The 7,693-nt window shown below is 35.2% G+C and overlaps 1 pseudogene; it reads left to right on the top strand.

Moving 5' to 3' along the window:
• Positions 1–1,307: 1,307 nt before the first annotated feature.
• On the top strand, positions 1,308–4,420 carry LOC107854806 (annotated as a pseudogene).
• Positions 4,421–7,693: the final 3,273 nt, after the last annotated feature.

Raw genomic sequence — 7,693 nt, forward strand, 5'->3', positions numbered from 1 at the left:
GTTGATCGGGTAAAAGATCAATCCCAAAGTTTATCTCCCTACTAGGAGAAATTCCACGAAGGTCATGTGGAAAGAAATTGGGAAACTCATTAACCACGGGAACATACTGTAAATAGGGGCTTTTAGAGTTAGAATCTTTGACTCAGATCAAATGATACAGACACCCTTTAGATATCAATTTCCGGGTTCTAAGAAAAGAAAAAAAACTTATCCTTAGGTGCTAGTGAACTATCTTCCCATTCTAACTAGTGAACTATCTTCCCATTCTATCACTGGTTCATTAGGAAAATTAAAAGTGACCTTGCTAGTTCTACAGTGTAGGGTAGCATAGCACGAGTGAATTCAATCCATTCTCAAGATACATCAAAATCCACCATATCAAGCTCTATCAGATCTACCACAGTGTCCCGATGAAAGATAGCACAACACAAGCCCTATAAATTCTCCTAGCAATAATGGACTCACCCATCGGGGTAGAAATTGCGAAGGGGTCAAGAATATTTTCGGGACCAAAACCAAAGTTTACGGCCACATAAGTAGTCATATAAAATTGGATGGGACCGGGATCAAGCAATATCTAAACATCACGGAGAAAAGTTGTAACATACACGTGACAACATCTCGAAATGCCTCAAAATCTTGATGAGTAGATAGTGCATACAGACGATTACGACCATTTTCCATCCCTGAAGTAGCATCTTTCGCAGTAGGAGTTGAAGAAGTAGCAACCGGGTCTTCTTATCCCTGAAGTAGCATCCTTCGCAGTAGGAGCTGAAGAAGTAGAACTTGCAAAAACTTCTACATCATCAATATATACTAGAGATAAAGTTGAGTGACTTTATACGTGAAATGAAAACAATATCGAAGTGACTTTTTTTTTGTAACAAAATAAAGAAAAGTGACTTTTTGAATAGTTGAGTTACAGTATGAGAAATCAATTCTCGGCATCTGCTTTATGAATTCTCATTAGTCGTATTAGAGATAATAACTTAGTCTAGAAATTTATTGGTCTAAGATTGATAATTGATGGATATGGTCCACTACTTTAGAGAACAGAATTGAGAACCAGATATGTCTTATCAATTTGTGATATCAAAACTATTTGGCCACATGGTTATGTCCTCTGCTGAATTAAGTGTGCAACACATGGATAAAAACAAATGAAGAACAACCCAAATGTGACTTGAGAATGACGATAATATTTTCTCTCATATGATGTGAACAGCTAAATAGTGAATAAGCGTCTGGAAAAAATGCGTTTCCTGTTGGTCTTTAATGATAATATAAAATCCTATCAACCTGAACTAATTATAAACTCAAAATATGATGATGGTTCTCAACAAAATATTCTATTTTCAGTTTTTCACTCTTTTATATCTCTTTACAATTACGTTTGCTTTAACCGAGGAAGCAACTGCCCTTCTGAAATGGAAAGCAACTTTTAAGAACCGGAATAATTTCTTATTAGCTTTATGGACGTCAAGTTCTAATGCATGTAGTGACTGGTATGGAGTTACATGCTTTAATGGTAGCGTAGCGTAATCAAGTTAAATATTACAAATGCTAGTGTCATTGGTACACTCCATGCTTTTCCATTTTCATTTCTCCCTTTTCTTGAAAATCTTGATCTTAGCAAGAACTTTCTTAATGGTTCTATTCCTGCTTCATTGGGGAATTTGACCAGCTTGTCTTATTTGGTTCTTTATGGAAATCAACTTTCTGGCTCAAAACCTCCGGAAATTGGTTACTTAACGTCTCTTACTAACCTAGATTTGAGCATTAATTCTCTTAATGGTTCTATTCCCGCTTCAATGGGGAATTTGAACAACTTGTCTTATTTGTTTCTTAATGGAAATCAACTTTCTGGCTCAATTCCTCCGGAAATATGTTACTAAGATCTCTTAGTGTCCTAGATTTGGGTAGTAACTCTCTTAACGGTTCTATTCCTGCTTCATTGGGGAATTTGACCAGCTTGTCTTATTTGCAACTTCATGAAAATCAACTTTCTCGCTCAATTCCTCCAGAAATAGGTTACCTAAGGTCTCTTAGTGTCCTAGATTTGGGTAGTAACTCTCTTAACAGTTCTATTCCCGCTTCAATAGGGAATTTGAACAGCTTGTCTTATTTGTTTCTTTATGGAAATCAACTTTCTGACTTAATTCCTTCGGAAATAGGTTACCTAAGGTCTCTTACTAATCTAGATTTGAGCATTAACTCTCTTAATGGCTCGATTCCTCTAGAAATAGGTTACCTGAGGTCTCTTATTGTCCTAAATTTGGGTATGAACTCTCTTAATGGTTCTATTCCTGCTTCATTGGGAATTTGACCAGCTCGTCTGATTTGCATCTTTATGAAAATCAACTTTCCGTCTCAATTCCTCCAGAAATAGGTTACCTAAGGCCTCTTACTTATCTAGATTGAGGAATAACTCTATTAATGGCTCGATTCCTCTAGAAATAGGTTACATGAGGTCTCTTGTTGTCCTATATTTGAGTATTAATTCTCTTAATGGTTATATTCCTGCTTCATTTAAGAACTTGAGAAATTTACGACTTCTGTTTCTCGAAGATAACAATCTCACTGGGGAAATTCCTTCAACTGTGTGCAATTTGACATCACTAAAAGTGTTGTATATGACGAGAAACAACTTGAAGGGAAAAATTCCGCAATGTTTGAGTAATATCAGTCACCTTCAGGTTTTGATGATGTCACATAATAATCTGAGTGGAGAGATCCCTATTTTCAATTTAACATCACTGAATTCTTTATTTGGGCAGAAACAATCTGAAGGGAGAAATTGCACAATGTTTGCGCAATATAAGTGGCCTATATGCACAATAACAATCCTTCTGGGATTCTTCCAACAAATTTTAGCATTGGATGTTCACTTAGAAGTCTCAGCTTGCATGAAAATGAACTAGAGGGTAAAATTCCTCGATCTTTGGCCAATTGCATAGAGTTGCAAGTTCTCGATTTAGGAGATAATCACCTGAATGACACATTTCCCGTGTGGTTGGGAAATTTGCCATATCTGAGAGTTTTAAGATTGAAATCCAATAAATTGCATGGGCCCATAAGATCTTCAGCAGCTGAAATCATGTTTCCTGATCTTCGAATCATAGATCTGTCTTACAATGCCTTCTCGAAAGAGTTACCAGAGTGTCTATTTCAACATTTGAAAGGCATGAGGACAATTGATCAAACAATGATGGTACCAAGTGATGATGGATCTGGATATTATGAAGATTTAGTAGTTGTTGTAACAAAGGGATTGAAGCTTAAAGTTAAGAGAATCTTGTCTTTGTACACAGTAATCGATCTTTCAAGTAACAGCTTTGAAGGACATATTCCAAGTATCATGGGAGATCTTATTGCGATTCGGGTATTGAACTTATCCCATAATGGGTTCAAAGTCTTATACCACCATCACTTGGGAGTATATTGGTACTGGAATCATTGGACCTTTCGTTTAACCAGATTTCAGGAGACATACCACAACAACTTGCTTCTCTTACATTTCTTGAATTCTTAAATCTCTCCCACAATCATCTCCGAGGATGCATTCCTCAAGGACCTCAACTTCATTCCTTTGAGATCAATTCATATCAAGGTAATGATGGATTATGTGGATTCCCAGTTTCGAAAGGTTGTGGAAATGATAGTGTGTTAGAGACAAATAATACAAAATCAGCATTAGACGATCAAGAAAGCAATTCTGAATCTTTCGACGATTTTTGTAAAGGTGCTCTGACGGGCTACGGCTATGGACTATGTATTGGATTATCCATACTATATTTCACGCTATCAACTGGAAATCCGAAATGGCTTGCAAGAATCTCTGAAGAACTAGAAAAAAAAATTATCATGCGAAGGAGAAAGAAACAGCCACGTCAAAGGAATTACAGAAGAAGAAATAATTGCATCTAGACAGTTACTAATAAAGAAAGATTTGACTTCAGAACTTCTGGTATTCATGCTAAGCTCGACGCTTATCTTTTTTAGCTTGTTCTAACTACCTTTGTATCAGTTTTCATGCTTTTGTAACAACTTGTTAGAGCAACTTATGATGCTGGATTTGATTTTTAGTTTCTTTTTGGTTTTATAAGTAAATTTTTTCTTCTTTCTTTCATTAACTTGAGAAAATGTAATATTATGAATTTTGAGGATATATCAAGTTTATGTAAGATTTTAATGTATTCGATAAATGTTTTGTGTATGAAGTCCACCACCAGCTCCTAAAGCTAGCTATTAAGGTAGGGGAGCCTGAGTTTATTAAGTCCAACACCAGCTTCCCATTCAGCCTGAGTTTTGACAGATATATGCAGTATAGTACTATAATGTTTTATATATATAGTATAATTTTTCAACGAAGGTTGTCCAACTTACCACCCTTCGATCTATGTAGCTACGCCACTGCGTGGATTATGAACTTAAGTCCATGAGGGACCATCACTGGTTAGTCACAATGAGAAGAGTCTCTGACTTGTAAATTGTTGCTTCCAGATAAACTTATGAGGAAGCTTTAATTTCAGGTTAAAGGGGCAAATATACCTCTCAACTTTGCGACTTAAGAGTTGTTAAAAAAAGTGGAGCATATATACCCTTGACGTCTAACAAATAAAGCATATCGACCCTTTTCATTAATAGACTAATTATATAGAATCAGCGTTAGACTATCAAGAAAGCAATTTTGAATTTCTTGATGATTTTTGGAAAGCTGCTCTGATGGTCTACGACAGTAGACAAATCGAATCAATTTGAGTATTAGGATCAATTCGAAGAAATTTGGATAATTTGATTTGAATTATACAATTTGAGTCAATTTACTAATTTAGTTTTAGAATATTTCAATTTTACGAATCGAATTTGGTTTTGGGTATTTAGAATTCGAATCGATTAGAAACTTGAATTTTATGCATATATTGACACTATAGAAATGATTTACAGTTACACTGTTTTCTTGTGTTTGTAGCATTGATGCCTACTTGTTTTTTTCTAAGTTTCAATCTACGGCTAGTGAGAAGGCTGCTTGCTGGTTGAAAACAGTCTCTGGCAGAAATGCAAGGTAAGACTGCGTACAATACACCCTTGTGGTTGAGCCCTTCCCGGACCTGCGCATAGCGAGAACTTTAGTGCACCGAGCTGCCCTATACTATTTTTGAGTTTTAAATCATTGTGGTTGAATTTTAATTTCATGTTAAACTTGCAATGCTTAATTTTAAAATTTTGTTGTTTTTGTTTATGTTTGCTCTAAAACTGAAATAAAAATAGTTGCTTGTTGAAACTTCAAATTCGAATAAATCGATCCATAAAATCAAATCAAAACAATAAAAAATGAATCGAATTGGACCTTAAATGAATCGAGTTAGGACAAGGATTTTAACAAATCGAAATTTGAAATTTCACTTCGATAATGGCAAAATTAATCTGAATTGATTCGTGCACAGGCCTAATATCTCTTCAAAGACAGTGGTGTCACATCAAAGCCTTTGTTCTACAGTTTCTTCTTCCGAATACCTATGCTAGTGGGAGGTAGTATGTAAATTAATCGAGGTTTGCACAAACTAATTGGGACACCACTTTATTAAAAAAAATGCACACACTACCACATGAGAGAGTTAAAAATTTCATGACCGAGAGGTAAGAAAATCATGTCAAGATTTTATCAAACAACTTAGAGTAAAGTATCTAGTACCTCTGAACTATTATCAAATTTGTCACGGTACACTCTAACTTCACGGGTGTCCTATTATCCCCAAACTAAATTTTAGCGCATTTTTGTCAACTTTTTTAGCTGACGTGACACTTTCGACGTGGACCTATTTTTATGCAATAAAAGTATCACGTCAGCACAAAAGAGTGACCAAAATACACAAAAATTGGGTCAGGGGGTAATAGGACCCCTATGAACTTGAAGTGTGTTGTAGCAACTTTGACCATAATTTAAGGGTGTTGTGGATGCTTATCTCAACAACTTAATACATTGTTTATAGCATTTGGACAACCATTTATCACTCAAAGAAGACCAAGGATTGATATGCATTACATCACTCTTGGTAGTAAACTTATGTACATAAAAAAAAGGAATCATGTTTCATGTGTGGTGAAACTCCGTAAGGGCTAGTCCAAGATATTGAGATCAAGGATTTCTAAGTGCAGCCAATCTTTTTTCCAGTTCATCGAACCCCGAACTGCCAGTACAAAGACACAACAACAAATTGAGCGAGTTAATGAGATCACAGAGCGTAAGCTTTACATCACAGAGCATGAAAAATGCACGTCATACTAATATGATACAATTATTTACTGGAAGAGAAGAAAAATGAAAAACCACAAACTCAGCGTACTGTATCTGTCAGCGTGCAGTGCACCTCAAGATGTATCATAATTTGCTCGATGATACAGTACTAATTGAAGTGAATTATATTGTTTCTTAAGAATAAAGAAACAAAGTGCAGTTTGCTATCTTAAAGAGTTTATAATATCCGTGTTTTGCCGAAGAATTTGGGAAGGTGATTAGACACGACATGACACAACTTCAGCTGACTGAGAATGTGACCCTATATATGAAGGCATGGAGGTCGAGGATTAGCGTAGAAAGTTGAGAAAATTGAAGGAAATGTGTCTTTTAAATCTTGAATGAAGGATTTGTGACAGTGCTCAACTTAAAGGGTCAAACATAATTTGGAAACTTGATCAAGTTGATTGTGGACTTGATTAATATTTTCAAAACTTTCTAATCTTTTCAAAAATACAAATCGACCCGCACCCCTCTCCTCTCCAGATCAACCGTCCCTCTCCTCTCTCTCGACAGTTTCTCTCAACTTCTCCCAACCAACAGTTTTGCAAATTTCTCTCTTCAATCCCCGGGACCTTAACCTCCGACACAAATAGTTGGGCTTCGAGTTTCTTTTCGACTTTCAATCGTCAATCGACGTGACAACATTATTCTCTGATATCAACAACTTCGAGTTCTTCATCGTCCCTTTTCTTCTTTCATAGGTAAAAAATTATGGCTTTTCAGTTATGAAAAAAATCAAAACTTGAGTCAATTTCTCTTCTAGTGTTGGTCAACAATTTTAATATTTGTTGCTTAAATTTGAAATTTGAAATAGGGATTGAAGAAAATCCTAATTTTTGGTATTTCTTCTCTTCTCTTTCCGAAGTAAAATATATTCTTTTTGTTATAGTAGTTCATATTGTTGAACTGTTAATTTGATTTGTTGGTGTCTACTGAGTTTTTTGAAGTTTGGTTTTTGTTGTTTGTGTTTGTACAAATAAAATAATAATATTGGTGTTTTTAGTCACTGTTGATGTTCTTGGTGTGTGTTGTGTTGGTGTTGCTGAGTTGATTTTTTGTTGTTCTTGAAAAAAATAGTGTATTTGATATTAAATGGTGATATTGTTGTTGTTCTATTAAATAAAATCTTGCTACTATTTTTTTCTACAACAGACGAACCATCTAATACAATAGATGAGCTATCTGATGCAACTGATGAATCATCTGATGCAATAGATGAACCATCTGATACTATAGATGAATAATCTAACAGACCATTCATCTGTTGCTACAGATGACCCTTCTATTGGAAGAAATCTAAATAATATTGACAGTTGATAACAGTTCCAACAGATCACTCATATGTTGCAACAGATGAATGATCTGTTGCACAAACCAATTATCTGTTTCAAT

This window comes from Capsicum annuum, chromosome 7, assembly GCF_002878395.1.
Source record: "Capsicum annuum cultivar UCD-10X-F1 chromosome 7, UCD10Xv1.1, whole genome shotgun sequence".
NCBI classification, from domain to species: domain Eukaryota; kingdom Viridiplantae; phylum Streptophyta; class Magnoliopsida; order Solanales; family Solanaceae; genus Capsicum; species Capsicum annuum.